This window comes from Chlorocebus sabaeus, unplaced genomic scaffold (assembly GCF_047675955.1).
Source record: "Chlorocebus sabaeus isolate Y175 unplaced genomic scaffold, mChlSab1.0.hap1 unalloc_scaffold_392, whole genome shotgun sequence".
NCBI lineage: Eukaryota > Metazoa > Chordata > Mammalia > Primates > Cercopithecidae > Chlorocebus > Chlorocebus sabaeus.
Genome location: NW_027327695.1, coordinates 33,661 through 48,690, shown reverse-complemented (window position 1 = coordinate 48,690; position 15,030 = coordinate 33,661). Strand labels below are relative to the sequence as shown.

At 49.1% G+C, this 15,030-nt stretch overlaps 1 long non-coding RNA gene across 5 annotated transcripts in view; it reads left to right on the top strand.

Annotated features, from left to right (window-relative positions):
- Positions 1–15,030, top strand: part of LOC140711247 (uncharacterized) — a 100,733-nt gene that overhangs the window by 60,508 nt on the left and 25,195 nt on the right. Inside the window, exon 11 of one of the 5 annotated variants that reach the window (XR_012092409.1) lies at positions 9,136–9,284. The exons of 1 other annotated variant lie outside the window; for it this stretch is intronic. This is a non-coding gene — a long non-coding RNA (uncharacterized lncRNA). Of the gene's footprint in view, positions 1–5,312; positions 6,655–9,135; positions 9,310–13,870; positions 14,913–15,030 lie in introns of those variants that run through there. 3 more of the 5 variants (XR_012092411.1, XR_012092414.1, XR_012092407.1) reach the window with 3 other exon arrangements.

Below are 15,030 nucleotides of genomic sequence, written 5' to 3'. Positions count from 1 at the left end.
CATCCCCTGTGACTTGCACGTATATACGCCCAGATGGCCTGAAGTAACTGAAGAATCACAAAAGTGCAAATGCCCTGCCTGGACTTAAGTGATAACATTCTACCAGAAATAAGTGAAAATGGCCGGTCCTTGCCTTAAGCGATGATTTTTTGTGTGTGTGAAATTCCTTTTCCTGGCTCATCCTGGCTCAAAAAGCTCCCCCACTGAGCACCTTGTGACCCCCACTGCTGCCCGCCAGAGAACAAGCCCCCTTTGACTGTAATATTCCTTTACCTATCCAAATCCTATAAGACGGCCCCACACTTACCTCCCTTCGCTGACTCTTTGGACTCAGCCCGCCTGCACCCAGATGAAATAAACAGACATGTTGCGCTCACAAAGCCTGTTTGGTGGTCTCTTCACACTGGCGTGCATGACAATAGTTAAGGGGATACTGAAGTCTTTGGCAGCTCCAAGAGCTTTTTCAGTTTGTGTCAGGACATTTTAGGCAGAAGGAAAAGCTTGCTAAGAGAATCTTACAGAAATGTATAGTGCAGTGCCATTAACTCGTGGAATAAATGTGTAACTTTCCATGGCGGACCTCTGGAAAGAGATGCACTTTGAGTGCACCCTGGCCTGCTCGCTACAAGAATCGGCCGTGTCACCCCGCTTTCCGTGGGTCTGCAGGTGTGCGTGGTCCATTGCCCTGCACTGTGGCCATGGGAGGGAAGATGATCTGGAATACTGGCGACAGTTATCGGTGTGTTGATATGTGCTGCTTTCTACAGGGGAGAACATTTCTGTTTAATAAACGTCTCATCACGATGATGACTGCAAGATATTTGAGTCTCATTCAATAGTGCTTCTGGGTTCCTTCTGTTTTTAATCTGCTTTCTAGCACTAGGCAAGTGAAGACATGTAAAGTAAATAACCCATTGTACTTGTAGAGACATGGTGTTCTGTAGGAGCAGACTGTAGCCTCTGGCTGTTTAAAGATTGTAGTAAACCTCTTACCTGGCATGGTCAGGGTGTAAATTATCTTGTTTAATTGAAATGTGTACGAGTCAAAGCTGGCGCCTGCATTGTTGATGAAATACCAGATTTTAAGGGAACATGTCAATGTGCCATAAGATACCAACAAAGTTCCTCACTGAGGTTCGGCGCGGGTTCGGAAGAGCTGGGCCTTAGGTCACCAGGGTCGTCTCTGGGAGCAGATGCTCAGTGTGGGCATTAGTCACTTAGCCTTTCCAGAGCCGAGGAACAGCTCTCTGTGATGGTTTTTGGAACCTGTATTTTGAGTCAGTTTGTCCCACTTGACTCGAAGTTGCTGCGCAATTTCAGACCTTTGCGTCCACCGTGCGCTCGTTTTCTTGTCCCCTGATAACTGCCTCAGTTGCCCTGGCCTGACATTTGAGCCTCGTCGTTCAAGGACACAGGCTCCGTGGTGGGGCCAAGGCCGCGACTCCGGCTTGCACAGTTCCTTGCCTCTCACCATGGTTTACCACATCACTCCCGGGATCTCCCGTTTAGAGGAAGAGTGTCCGTTTCCTGCAGGCCCTGTGTGGTGTGGAAACCACCCCTACCTACCTTTCTCCTGTTTGAACTGTACCATGAAGCTATTTCTGTTCTAGTCAACCGTCAGAATTTAAGGAACAGTGATTTATGTAACTTATCACACGCTTCTCAGCAGTTCTTTATGAATTTCATTCTGCTGTGAAATTATTGCAGTTTTCATGGCTATGCTGGTCTCACGTTGTGGCCCTTGAAATGAATTCCCTTCCCCATTGTGTGTTAAGGTTGTGCCCGGGAGCTGTCGAGGCCTCACCTCTGCTTAGGGCAGTGGCTTTGCTCTCCTGCCAACAGGAAGAATCTTATTTAGAGCATTTCTAATGTGGTTTTTGCTTCCAGACAGAATTCCTTTTTTCACAGAGACAGCCACTAAAGTCACAAATTATGCTCAGGATGGACACACGGGTCAGCTGACAGAGTGGAGTCCAGAACAGATCCAAAGACGCAAAAGCAGTTCAGTGGAATTTGAGTCTTTTCAACAAATGGTGCTGGAATTATGGGACAGCCGAATGCAAAAGAGTGAAAATAGGGAGAAATTCCTGTATGAAAATTAAGGTGGACCATAGCCCTGAATGTAAAATATCAAACTACAAAAGAAAGGGAAATTGTGGAGACCGAGGGTGAGAGCTCTTAGCCATACCATGATCCATAATCAAGGAAGAAAACAAGTAGGTAAGACACATCAAAATTAAACTTCTAATATAAAAGACACCCCTAGGGAATTGAAGAAACACATTTTTGATAGACGGGGAGAAGATTTCTGTGAACCATGCAGCCAGCAAAGGACTCATATCCAGAATGCACAGGACTCCCATGGCTCATGACAGAGAACAAACCACCTGACTTAAAAGCGGAAGAGACATGAACAGATGCTTCGCTGAGAAGGATGGGAGGATGGCCCGAAAGCATCTGAAAGGACCTTCAACATGACTGGTTGCACCGAGATGTGCAACGAAGCCGCAGTGAATTTGTTCACACCCCTGCTGGAGCGCCTAAGGTCTTCCGACAGCCCCAGGTGCTGGTGAGGACAGGCTGTCGGGACTCCTGTGCAATGCTGGGGTTCAGCACGGTGCAGACAGCTTGGCAGTTTCTTACAAAACTGAACTCACACAAACGTGGGGCCCGGTGACCCCAATCCTGGGTATTTACCCTAGAGAAACAGAATCTGATGTTTAAGAAAAACTGTGCCCAGATGTTAATAGCGCTGTCTATAGTTGCCCAAAACAGGTTACAATGTGCCACAGCCATACGTGGAATAATATATACCCAGCAGCCCCGAGGCCTGGCTGTTGATCACAGGACACCCCGGGTGCACCTCCAAGCACGATGCCCAGGAAATCGTGATTTTGCGAGTGTTTTGCGACAACACTCGCAAAAGACAGACCCGGGGGATGGGAGAACACAGAGAGGGTGGTTGCTGGGAATGGAAGGGTATGCTTATGAGGCCCCGTGAGTGGGTTTGGGGCTGTTGGACTGTTCTGCTTGTGTGATGATGATTATGGGAATATTTGTGCCGAAATTCACAGAACTGAACACTGTCCACTTTACAGTAATTTTTAAAAGGTGGTAATATGCTTATTTTCGGTACTGTTTTTAATGGAAGATGGAGTTTGCAGATGATTTGTCAGGGCAAGCCTGTCTCAAGAGTTTGTAGACGATTCGTTAGGGGCCTGTCTCAGGGCCCTTGGGTTGGGTTGGGTTGGGTTGGGTTGGAAAAGCCTTCCCTGTTGGGGGCAGTAGCATGGGGCATGGAAAGGATATTGCCAAGGAAACACGTAGAATCCTTTGAGGAAACATATGTATTTCTAACTTGCTATAAGATAGAATTGGAAATTGTAATGGTTTTGTTTTCTAGAGTCTTGGTGGAATAGGGAAGACAGTGTAATAAAAGCTAATTTTGAAATGAAGAATTTTAAAGATTTTCAATAGCAATAGCTCTAGGAAGTCAGCCTGGAAATGTTTTTAAAGATGTTCAATAGCAATAGCTCTAGGAAGAGTCACCGTGGAGTTGCTTCTTAGGCATTGGTTTCCTGGCTGTATCTTTCGACTTTCATTTTTAAGTTTTGCTGTGAGTTGAGGATGTGTGGGAATAGCCATCCCCAGGTGTTGGGTAGGAGTGGCCCTGCAGGGGGTGTGCATGTGCCCCGAGGCCTGAGGCACTGTTTCAACCTAGCTTGCAACATGGGGACTCTTGTCAGTGGCTGGAGTAAGAGTACCAGCCTGGCAGGCTGGGGAAGCCCCGGGGTGGTCTGGGCACTGTCCTCCCTGCCTGCAGGGTGGCAGCTGGAGGAGCTTGAAGGCTGCCTGCCTCGTGGCTGTCAGCACAGCAGCCCCTCCTGGCCCTGGAGCAATCTTTGGGTCCATAAGTCTCTGCGCCGGGACTTGCCTCCTGGGACCTCCGCCGCTGTCCTGAGGGCCCTGGTGCCACTTTCCCGGTGGGACCCAAGCCTCAGGCAGCTGCGACCCCAGATTCGGTTGCTTTCCCTGCCGTCTCATTGCAGCACGAGTGCTCACCTCACTCAGTGTAGAGCCTCAGGTTCCTTCAAGATCCCCAGAGATGGAATCTCCCAATTTAACAAGATAGTTGGTGGCAAGATTTGAGCGGCACTGATTTAACTCAGCTTCCAGAGTTTAAGTTCCCAAGACACAGTCCTGCTCCTTCCTCGGCCTCATCCTGTGTGGCTGGTGTGGATGCGGGGTTTCCGGAGGGTGGGGCTAAGGCAGGTCAGCAGCAGGGGGATGGCTCATTATTGATCGCTCAATGCCTTGAGGATAACTAGGATTAATGGCCTTTATAGGGCTGTAGTTTTGGAGTATATATATGTGTGTGTGTGTGTATATGTGTGTGTCTGTGTGTGTGTGTATATATATACACACATATATTTAAATGAGGTGGACACGGTTATCACTGCATTTTTCTGACATGAAACTTGGAGAGCAGAGGGTTTAGGAAACTCCTGAAGCCACACGGTCAGCGGGACCCGGGCGGTCTGGTCTTAGACCCTGCACTGTTTGCCCCTCGCCACGCTGTCAGCAGACCCGGGTGGTCTGGCCTTAGAACTCACGCTGGTCGCCCCTCCCTGCCACATTGTGGGGTTTTTCTTGCTTCTGGGCAGCATTTGATAGCTTGTGAAACAAGACCAAGACTTACTATGAGTGGATATGCCATTATCTGATATCCAGAACGTTTCCTGGACCTGGTGTTGCCGATGTCACGTAAGGGAAGGTAAAAACATTTTCATTGTGGTCACTGGGGCTCCTGAAATGGTATTTTTCCCAGTGAAAGTTTACTCCTAAAAATCTTTTAACTCAATACTATGTGAATAGGAAGAAATGTGTTGGGCTCTAGTTAAATGTCTCAGAGCCACAGAAGTAAATGAGGGCACCTTCCGAGCACAGCCTCCCGGAGGAGGCCAAGGACGTTTGTCTGGAGGGTTTGCCGTGAAGCAGGACTTGGGCAGGGCTGGTCTGCCTGGAGAGGCCTCTGCCATGATGTAGGTTAGTTGAAGTAGTTGAGGGTTGGTGGTGTGAGGTCGGTGGTCCCCGAGGAAACCCCTAGCAAGGCCGGTTTCCGTGGGATGGAAAACTGCCGTTCAGTGGCTTTAATCCTGGCTTCACGGGTCTGACGTACAATCCTGCACTTGGATACTTGGATCTCAGCCAGGTCAGATGGCCCTGAAAGGACATTCGGACTGTGACGGCTGCACCCATTCTCAGCATCTGTAGGGTCTCCTATGTATGTGTGTGTTTCCATTTTCTTTCAGCACAATTTCTCCCAGCGAAGTCGTGAGAAATAGAAGGAAACATGGAATGAAGATGTGATTGAGGAAAGTGTGGTGTGGTCTTCGACCTTATTTTGCCTTGGTTGGTGCTCAAGAACTCCACCTGACCTCAGAGCTGAGCGTTTCTGCCAGGAAGTCCTGCCTTTTATCCTGCCTCGAGGCCTGTTGAGACACTCCAAGAAGCTTCATTAACAAATTGCCTTTTCCTTTTACAGCAGTTGGATATATTTGCAGTAAAACAAAGGAATAACCCCCCAATATGGTGATGAAATGCATTTAAGTATAGATAACATTCAGTCTTGAAGGGCCTGGGATTTTAATCATCTTTGGGTCATGTAACAAGTGGTGTCGGTGATTAAAATCTCCTGACAGCTTTGTTCTGCCACGTTCCTCAGTTTTGAATGATGATCTTCCTGGTTGTACCTTGGAGGGGCGTTTGTGTCAGTAGAGAGCAGAGTGGTGGTTCCCAGAGGCTGGGAAAGGACAGAGGTGAGGCCCCTGAAGGACACTGGTCTTCCTGGTTTAGGGGTTTGGGGCTCAGCCACCTTCCTGGGTCCGTGTAAATTATACCCAGGATCATTTTCACTCGCCCCACTTTAGTTGAGCATTGGAGCTTCAGGATATGTGTGCCCACGTCACCTGGGCCGTGATCCTGGAGTTGGGTGAGACTGATTCCCAGGTTTATAGAATTACTCTGGGATTATTGAAAACAGAAGCACTTGAGGCATTCATAATGCTATTTCCTGAACATAATTTATGTTCAGTTCTTCAGAAACATTTATCTGAGGAAGCATCTATAACTTTTATTTTCTGCCACTCAGTGCTAGAAAGAACTGTGCAACACTCAAGTGAGTGGCATTATTCCTCTCCCTCCACCATGCAAGCAAGATTGAAGGTACCTCTGGCTCCCCTCAATCTTCTCATCTGCAGGGTGCCTGGCGTGGCAGTGTGCTGCCTTCCGTCTTCTTTTTGGGGAGAATTAGTTGTGTTTATGTGTACTGCTCAGCTCAGCGCAGTTGTGTGGGTGAGGAGCTTGGATGCTAGGTGACCCTCCCAGGCCTGCCTCCCACCTCCCTAGGCCTTGTTCTAAACTGACAGATAAACAGTGTGTTTTGGAAGAGGACAGCAGCAGGGCAGGAGAGAGTTTGTTCAGACTTTCTCCTTGCACTGACGTTTGAGCCTTCATCCAGCTTGGGCACTTCTACAGAGCTGCGTTTGTGTGTTGCAAACCATTCCCTCCCAGTAACCGTGCTTTCAGAGGTTTGGAAATGTGACTTAACTCATCTTCAATTTAAAGCGTACTATTAAATTTTAGTGTTGAAACTGATGTATTTTATGGCCTTTATTTGATTTCTCTTGATTTTTTTTTCCCCCATATGAGACATGGCATCTTAAGGGAGACAGCCTGGTGTTGGCCGCCTTTCCTAAGGATGGAAGTGAATTCTGAAAGCCCTTTATGTAGGCAGCGAAATAATCAGGGAACCATTATTATAGCTATGCCTGTCCATGTAAAGCGAGCACGACTCATAAGCAGAAAAAAGTGCAGCCCGGGGGCAAGGTGAGCCCTAATGCTGCCTGTGCCTCACCTCCCTGCCATGAGGAACGCAAGTGCAAGTGCAGGTGGTTGAGTTAGCCTCCAAGCCCAGCCTGCGTCCCCCTCACATCCCTCTGCATCTGCAGGGGCACAGGCCGTGCTGCCACCCCTCGCTCAGTGCCAGGGCTGATGCGTCAGGAACGGGGTAGTGTCCGCCCCTTGCTCGGTGCCAGAGATGATCTGTCAGTATCCCTCGTGCTCATCTGGTCCTCATGTCTTCATCACCAACCTCCTGCTGGTAACAGGCTTGTTATTACCTTGGTATGGGTAATAACATACCCATACCAACGTATGTAATAACATACCCATACCAAGGTGTTGTGGGGCGGTGCTCAGTCCTCCGAGGGAACTGGCCCTTAGCCGATTCATATTCAACAGGATCGGGAAATGGGTTCTTGTTCCATGTCCTGGATCCCAGGAAGCCCTTGCCCTGGACCCTGTAATGACCGGGGTCTTCCTGAGAAACACTGGTGCCACTGGAACACAGCCCGACCCCCTCCAGTTTCTCCGCTTTGTAACTGCACTTGTGTTTAGCAGGTCTTCCAGGACTTAGACGCTGCTTGGTGTGAGCCAGGTTTTGTGTGGAAAGAGGACAGATCCGAGCCGGCAACCAACCAGCCGAGAACCATCTTTTACGCTTCCAGATTCTGTGTCCAAAAACTCACCCGTGGACATTGAGGGTGATGCATTTCTGCCCCAAGACATCTGTGGACTCAGCTGGAGGGATGGAAAGGATGTGGAGCCTCTTCACTCCTGGCCTGGGCTTGGACCTGCTGTGCAGCCTCTCAGTGGCACCAGGGCCCCCTTGTGTCACAGTGGCCTTGGGTTGGTGGCACTGCCCCAGGATGTCCCAGGCTTCATGATAGTAGGGCCTGCTTGTGCCATGGCAGCCTCGGGATGGTGGCACTGCTCCAGGGTGTCCCAGGCTCCAAGGCCAGTGTTCCGTCCAGCGAAGGGAAGTTGTACTGTAAGGTCTAGTCTCGGAAGGTGCCTGGGGTCCTATCCTTCAGAGCGGTCCTGCACTCACCACAAATCAAGCCAGGGGAGGCCCTGCCAGAATTTGCAGCTGTGTTTCAGGTTGTTCCACAAGGCCTCTTTTATTTTGGGCTAGTCAGGTATATAATTCTTATTCTCTGGTTTTTTTAAGACAGGCAAAAAAAAAAAAAAAACCTTTTTGTTGCCCAGGCAGTGGTGTGAGCAAAGCTTACTACAGCCTTAACCTCCCAGGCTCAAGCGATCCACCTGCCTCAGTCTCCTGACTAGCCAGGACCCACAGGCACATGTTCCACATGTCCTCATGCCTGACTTATTTTTGTATTTTTTGTAGAGATGGAGTTTTACAATGTTGCCCAGGTTGGACTCAAACTCCTGGACTTAAGCAGTCCAGCTGCCCAAGCCTCCCAAAGTACTGAGATCACAGGCATGAGCCACCGTGCCTGGCCAAGTGTGTTTCTAATTTCAAAATTAAGAGGACCTAGAGTCAGTTAATTATGTCTCTACTGGAACATGCTGCTTATAGTACATTAGGAAAAATCCAGAACTTGGTAAAGGAGCTGGACAGACACAGCCCTTCGAGGTTGTCTGATGAACCCCTGTGGTGTTTAACCATGTGGAAGGATGTACCGTGTCAGACTCACTGTTGTCGGCGGGCTGAAGCCCAGGTTTCATGAGGTTATGTGTCAACTTGTAGTCCTTTCTCTGGCAGAGATGCAAGTGACTTCTGCTCAGTGAGAGGCTCATCTCAGGGACTTCATGGCCTGAGGGACGGCAGCCTGTTTGAGCTGATCGAGCAATCTCGCGCTACCCTTATTTTCTGAAACGCCTATGAGTTTCACACTTTAAAGATGAGTTCTCATACGGTCTTTAAAGCGGCTTCATGCCCGCGCTCCTTGGTAATGATTGAATGCTTTTTTTGACCCCTTGTCCCCTTTCTTTGGGGTGTTCCAGTCTCAGTTCTCATGATGTGTTCTGCTTCTGCAGGAATTTCTGAAGCTGCTGAGTGTAGAAAGCACTGAGGAGGCTGTGCTGCCACCCCTGTGAGTCTTCCAGACATGATCCTCTCCCCTTGGCGAGGCAGTGTCCATGACACACCGAGGAGGCTGTGCTCCTGTCCCCCGTGAGCTTTCCAAGTGTCCTCGTCTCCCCTCCAGGGGGACAGGAGGAACCTTTCAAACCGTTCTTAAACTTGTTTTCATGTCTTTGTTTTAACAGATTTCTTTGCATCTTCTCCCTTATCCAGAAGTGAGGGTGAACGCTGAGTTATTCACGGGAGTCAAGAAACCACACGCAGCCCAAAGTGACGTTTGTTTCCCTGAAATGATTTGTGTGTGTTCACCTTAAAATGCAATTCAGTAAAACAGGTGTGTTTTGAGGAATGACTTTAAATTACTCAGGTAAAAATGTGACAGTTAAATTTCATCATCTGTGCGGGTGTCCACAACCCCCTTCTGTGATTGCTTGTGAGTTTGTGACTTGTGGTTATTTTTGAAGAAAGAAAATCTGTTGCTGAGGACTTTAGAGGGTGTGCTGGGATTGTGTAGGGTGGACATCAGGGGCTTCAGTGTGTGGCTTCCTTGAAGAGGTTCAAATTAAGGCTGAGAGTCCCTACTCCAAAATGCTCCAAAACCTGAAACATTCCGAGCTTCCTCATGACACTCGAAGGAAATGCTCTTCGGAGCACTTTGGATTTCAGGCTGGGGATGCTCAACTGGAAAGTGAAATATTGCAAGACCCTTCTGGTCCCAGGAGCGTGGATAAGCTCATGGAGGGGGCCTGTGCCGGGTGTCCCTGGAGTGTTAGGCAGCCTGGGCTCGCTGAACTGGTTTTTGTAGGAGCCACAGAAGGGAAAGAGGGTCAAAGTGGCCACGCCTGGCTCCTCAGAAGGCTGGACCAGAAGGAGATGGGCGCAGAGGGCAGCAGTTGAGTCCCCAGCGTCCGGGGCTCCTGTCCCTGGTGGAGTTGAGAGCCTCCTCTAGTTGTGGCCTCTGCCCTGTCAGCAGCCACTGAGGCCTGAAGGGAGAAGGGGGCTGAGGAGAGGAGGAAGGATAGGCGTACTTTTGGAGAGGGCCAGCATCTGCCTGTGCTAGCCTCGTGTGTTACTCCTGCATCCAGGGTGCACGGCCGTGCCTCGTGGTGTAGCGGTTCCCGGGATGCACAGCGCTTTTGTCTGCAGTAACGGCTTTGTCTCCGACCCTTGGAGGCAAGTTACCTTTTTCCCCAGTGAAAAGAGGTAGAAAATCTTATAGAAATGCATTTGCTCTAATGTCTATTTTTGGATAAGACATGGTCGCTTAGGCTAAATCTTTGGGAGGTCAAGGCAGGAGGATCACTTGAGGCCAAGGGGTTCAAGACCAGCCTGGACAACATAGCAAGACCCCATCTGTATTACAGAAAAGTTAGCTGAGTGTGGTGGTGCGTGCCTGTGGTCCCTGCTACTCTGGAGGCTGAGGTGGGAAGATCACTTAAGGCTACAGTGAACTGCGATTGCTCCACTGTACTCCAATCTTGGCAACAGAGCCAAGACCCAGTCTCAGAAAGAAAAGTAAAAAAAAAAAAAAAAAAAAAAAAATGTCATTTTCTTTTTAAATCATCCCAAAAGAAAAATCAGTTTTTTCTAAGAATGTAAAGGGAAACTGATACGATTCTTTCCTTGCATTGTTTCTCCTTTTCAAATATTTACAGTAGTCCATCCACATCATCTCTCATCTCATTACAAAGCAGCAGGTGTCTTTGAGGTTAGTGGTGTTTCTCTGTGTCGCACCTTGGAGAACAGCCTGCATGAAACCTCTTACTACCACCGTGCGCATTGTAGTCCCAATTAAAATCCTCTCCAGAGACGCCTGTGCTGCTTATTATAGCAGAACTTTGGTTGTGCTGAAATGTGCATTCAGCTCATGGTTTTAAGTTCATATCTGGGATGATGCTGTATAATTCCTGAAGCGTATGGGATCAGTAATGATTGAAGATAATTCTGGCTGATGTCATTTAGAGGATATTTTTCACTTCAAGTTAAAGCTTCCTTCGCCATAGTCATTTTGGGATTCATTTAACTATGTGCTTTATTTCATAGTTCAAATTTTCATTAGTCATTTCATAACATAGGATTTTGAAAGCAGATTTGGCAAAATGTTTCTAACAAAATGTTTGCTTATGACGTCCCAAGGAACAACACTCAGAATTGCTGGTAACTGTGGTACATTTTAAGACTGATGATAGAAGTCACTTGAACGGTAAGGGCTGCTTTGCGAGGCAGATGGGGTTTGAACCCTGACCCTCCTGATACACCAGTCCTGACCCTGGCCGCCTCTCCTCTCCACTGGGAGATGAGAAGGGTGCTAGCATCCTCCTCAAAAGCTGTCCTGAGAGCCCTGGACTAAGGACTGGTGTTCCTCTTGCAGGTGGCGCAGATCTGGGGGCTTGACGATATACACACTGCAGGCTGCCAGTGTCGGGGTAATCCAGTGTTATTCATAAAGGTGGGATTTGCTTTGCTCCCCTGCAGAGCAGGTGCGGTGCTGCTGTTGTAGCAGGTGTGGATCCTCTTGGGTGGTCCTCAGGTGCAGAAAGAGTCACCGATTCGGATTCCCAGTGTTAGATGTGAGGGGACCATGGACCTCATGTGTTCAGAGGGGAGGAGTAAAAAGTTTTGCTTGTAATTCCAGGACTGTCTATTCCAGGAATGCCAAACCACTGGCTTTCACCTGACGCTGTCGTAGGTGACACGGTATGGAAATGAGGACTCATGTTGCCCATACCTGAGCCCAGTACCCATCTCCCTCCAGGGCCGTGGCCGAGCCCTCCTCATTTCTTTGTGTTGCCAGCCTGGGGATCTGTAAGCCCAGTGACGTCTCCGGTCTCAGCCTCCCTTCCCGTGGGGACAGGAGGTGGCTTCAGGAGACTGGTGATGAATGCCTGAATGAAGCCGACTTGTGACTGCAGTTCTGTCTAAGGGCCTCCCCAGGTGTTAGATGTCAGTAAATGACACCTGTGTGTGGATCTCATGTGATGAGAGAAACAGTGGGGGAAACCAAAGCTTGTGGAGTCTGCAGGTTCTCGACTTGGGGGTGTGTGCACCTGTGTACTTGGTGAGGGGTGTGATGTCTGGAATGAGTGTGCAGGTGTGTCACGTTTGTGTGTGTGTGGTGAGTGTATTTAGCAGGTGTGGCTGCAGTGAGCATGTTCATGTGTGTTGTATGTATTTGAGGGTGTGTGTGGAGTGTGTACACGCATCATATTTGGTGAGTGTATTTGAGGGTGTGTATGGAGTGCATACATGCGTTTGCGTGTATAGTATTGGGTGAAGGGGTGGCCTGTGTGGAGTAAGCATGCACACGTGGGGTTTCTACGTGGTCCTCCCCTGAGCCTGCTCCTGGGCCCTGCTGTCCTGGCAGCTTTACAGTTTGGTGCGTCTTTGATTCCGGAAGATTCTGGAAACAAATTCTGAAGCTGTGATCATAAACTTGCAGCCCTGGAGGACGCTGGCTCGTGGAGCCGGCACGAGAGTCTCTGTGCTGGCCTCTCCCTGGGCTGGGCTCCTCCGTCCACAGCAGAGCGTGTCCGATGATTGAGCTGTGCGGGTCTGTGGCTCCCCAGCCTCGAGTCAGCCCTCGGTTCTGGTCCCGCCTCTGTTTTTCTTGCTGAGGGGCTCCGGGAAGTGGTGCCTGGGATGACGTTTTCACCCTGGGGTTGCTTCGCCTGCTGCCCAGGTGCTGGCTGCCTGAGCCCTGCTGCCGTCCTGGGTGGACGGGGCTGTCGCGGGGGCATCCCTGAGCACCTGCGCGAAGGCAGGTTTAGGAAGTGCCAGAGGTGAGTGGCTTCCTCCCACACGTGATTTTCTGGAAAGTTCTGGGCCTCATATTTTTCCCTAAGGGAAGTTAGAAACTGAGTTTCTCTTTAGGGGAATGTCTTTGCAGCGTCTGTTGTTAGAATGTTCTCCAGGTGTGGAATACTCGGGGCCATGTGTGTTTGGGAACATCCGTGTCCTGAGCGAATTCAGTAGGGAATGGAGAGAGGCCTCCTGTCAGCTTGGCCTCTGTTTCCAGCTTGTTGAGGGTTGACGGCTGCTGGTATCCCAGCGAGAGTTAAACACTGGGTTGTGTGGGATGGGAACGTTTGCTGTGACAAGGTCAGTGGGAAAGCATCTAAACAAACGTTGCTGTTCTCCGGGCTCCTCGGGGTCTAGCTTGTTTTGTGGGGTTGAGGGAAAGCTACCCTTGTTCCTGTTCCTCACCATTTGAAAGGTGTCCAGGACACGTTCTTCTGGAGAGGGGATGCACGTGAGTGGGGGTCAGGTCGTAAGCTCCGAGGTTATTTGGGACCTGTCAACTGATTTCCTGAACACACAGGTGTTTGGTAAAGGTGTTCCTGATTAGCTAAAACATGTCAACAGGACGTGATAGCTGGTGGTTGTTTAAAGACTATCACAATTTTCCTGTTACTCTTTAAATGCCTGTTGAATAAGGGAAGATTCGCATATTTTTCTTTTCCTGTCTGCATACTTGATATTTTGTTTTTTGTTTTTTATGTGGGTGTGCAGCTAACAGGAATTAGAAGCAGCCTCAGCCCTGGGGAGACTTCAGGACCGCCTCAGTCAGTGCTGAAGGGAGGCAGGGATTTGGGGGCTACCTCCTCCACAGGACGGACACCAAGGGCCAGAGGTCAGCAATCTCAGTGAGGTCACACAGACGGGCACACCCAGCACCCTGGCCCATGTGCCTCTCCTTCACCTTTGTCTCTGCTCAAAGCTGCTCTCCTGGGTCATCACGGGTGATCTTTAGGCACATGCTTGGTTCTTTCAGAAGTGGTGTCTGGCTCTGGTCAGTGTGGGCCCTCAGGACTTCCATGTTTTTGGCTCCCATCAATATTGGGCAGTGGTGTATGTTTGTTTTGGAGTGGTAGATCCGGTGGATTTTGGCTTTGCCAACTCATTTAATGCCTGTTCTCCTAGGCGCGGGGACCCTTTCGTAAGCCGCATATTCTCCTGGGTTCTGGGACCCTATCATAAGCCGCGTATTCTCCTAGGCGCTGGGACCCTCTGGTAAGCCGCATGTTCTCCTAGGTTCTGGGACTCTATCATAAGCTGTGTGTGCTCCTAGGCGCTGGAACCCTATCGTAAACTGCATGTGAGGGATCTCGGAGGTGCTCCTTATGATGATCCAATGCCTGACCTGAGGTGGAACAGTTGCAATTCAAAACCACCCCCCAGAAAAATGGTCTCCCATGAAACCCATCCCTGGTGCCAAAAAGGCTAGGCAACAGCTGGCCTACCAGGTGCTAAGATGTCAGTAGATTTTTGGACTTGGGCCTCAGTTGAAGAGGATTAGATTTTGAAAGGTGGGGATTCAAGGCTTCTAAAGGGCACGTTTTCATCTCCAGTGGGGCCTGGGCAGAACTGGGTAGAACTGACCCAGAAGCTGACAACTAGTCAGGCTGGCTCACTGCCTGTGTCCTGTGTGTGCAGCCTTGCTGTTTATTCAATTGTCTGGTGTTGTGGATTCCATCCACAGTTTCAGAGTAGTGGAACCCATTACTTCAAGGCTGACCTTATTTAACTTTATCAAAAAGACATGAAAATCATTTATTAAAAATCTTCCAGATACCTGTATCCTTTCTTTTCCCAGAGGCTTTTAAGTATTGCAACTTAAAAATCTTCAAAAATAACTTTAAAGGAAAACCTCTAAGTACATTTTTGATGAGCACCCTTGACAGCTTTAATATGTGAAGTAAATTCCCTTGACTTTTGTATTCCTAGAAACTCGTTCATGTTTGCAGAAGACTTCGTATTTTCTCAACAGTGGCCACTGTTCAGTGACCATCATACCTGCCGTGTCTCATTTAGAAAGTTAGATGTGGATGTATTAACTTTTCAGACGCATAAACACATGGGCTGTTTGTTTTTGGTTTTGATTTTTTTGGGTTTTTTCCCCCCAGCTGAATTCAAGAAAGGGAAACAAGGAGACCGAGTAAGTACCCGAAAGCGTCTAAGTGGCTGGGTGGAGGATCCTACTATGGTGTTGGATTGTGTTCTGCCAGACATCGCTCCTTGAAAAGCTGACCCTGAAAGGGCTGGCATTGCCCTCACCCTGGGACATTCATCTGTCTCACCAG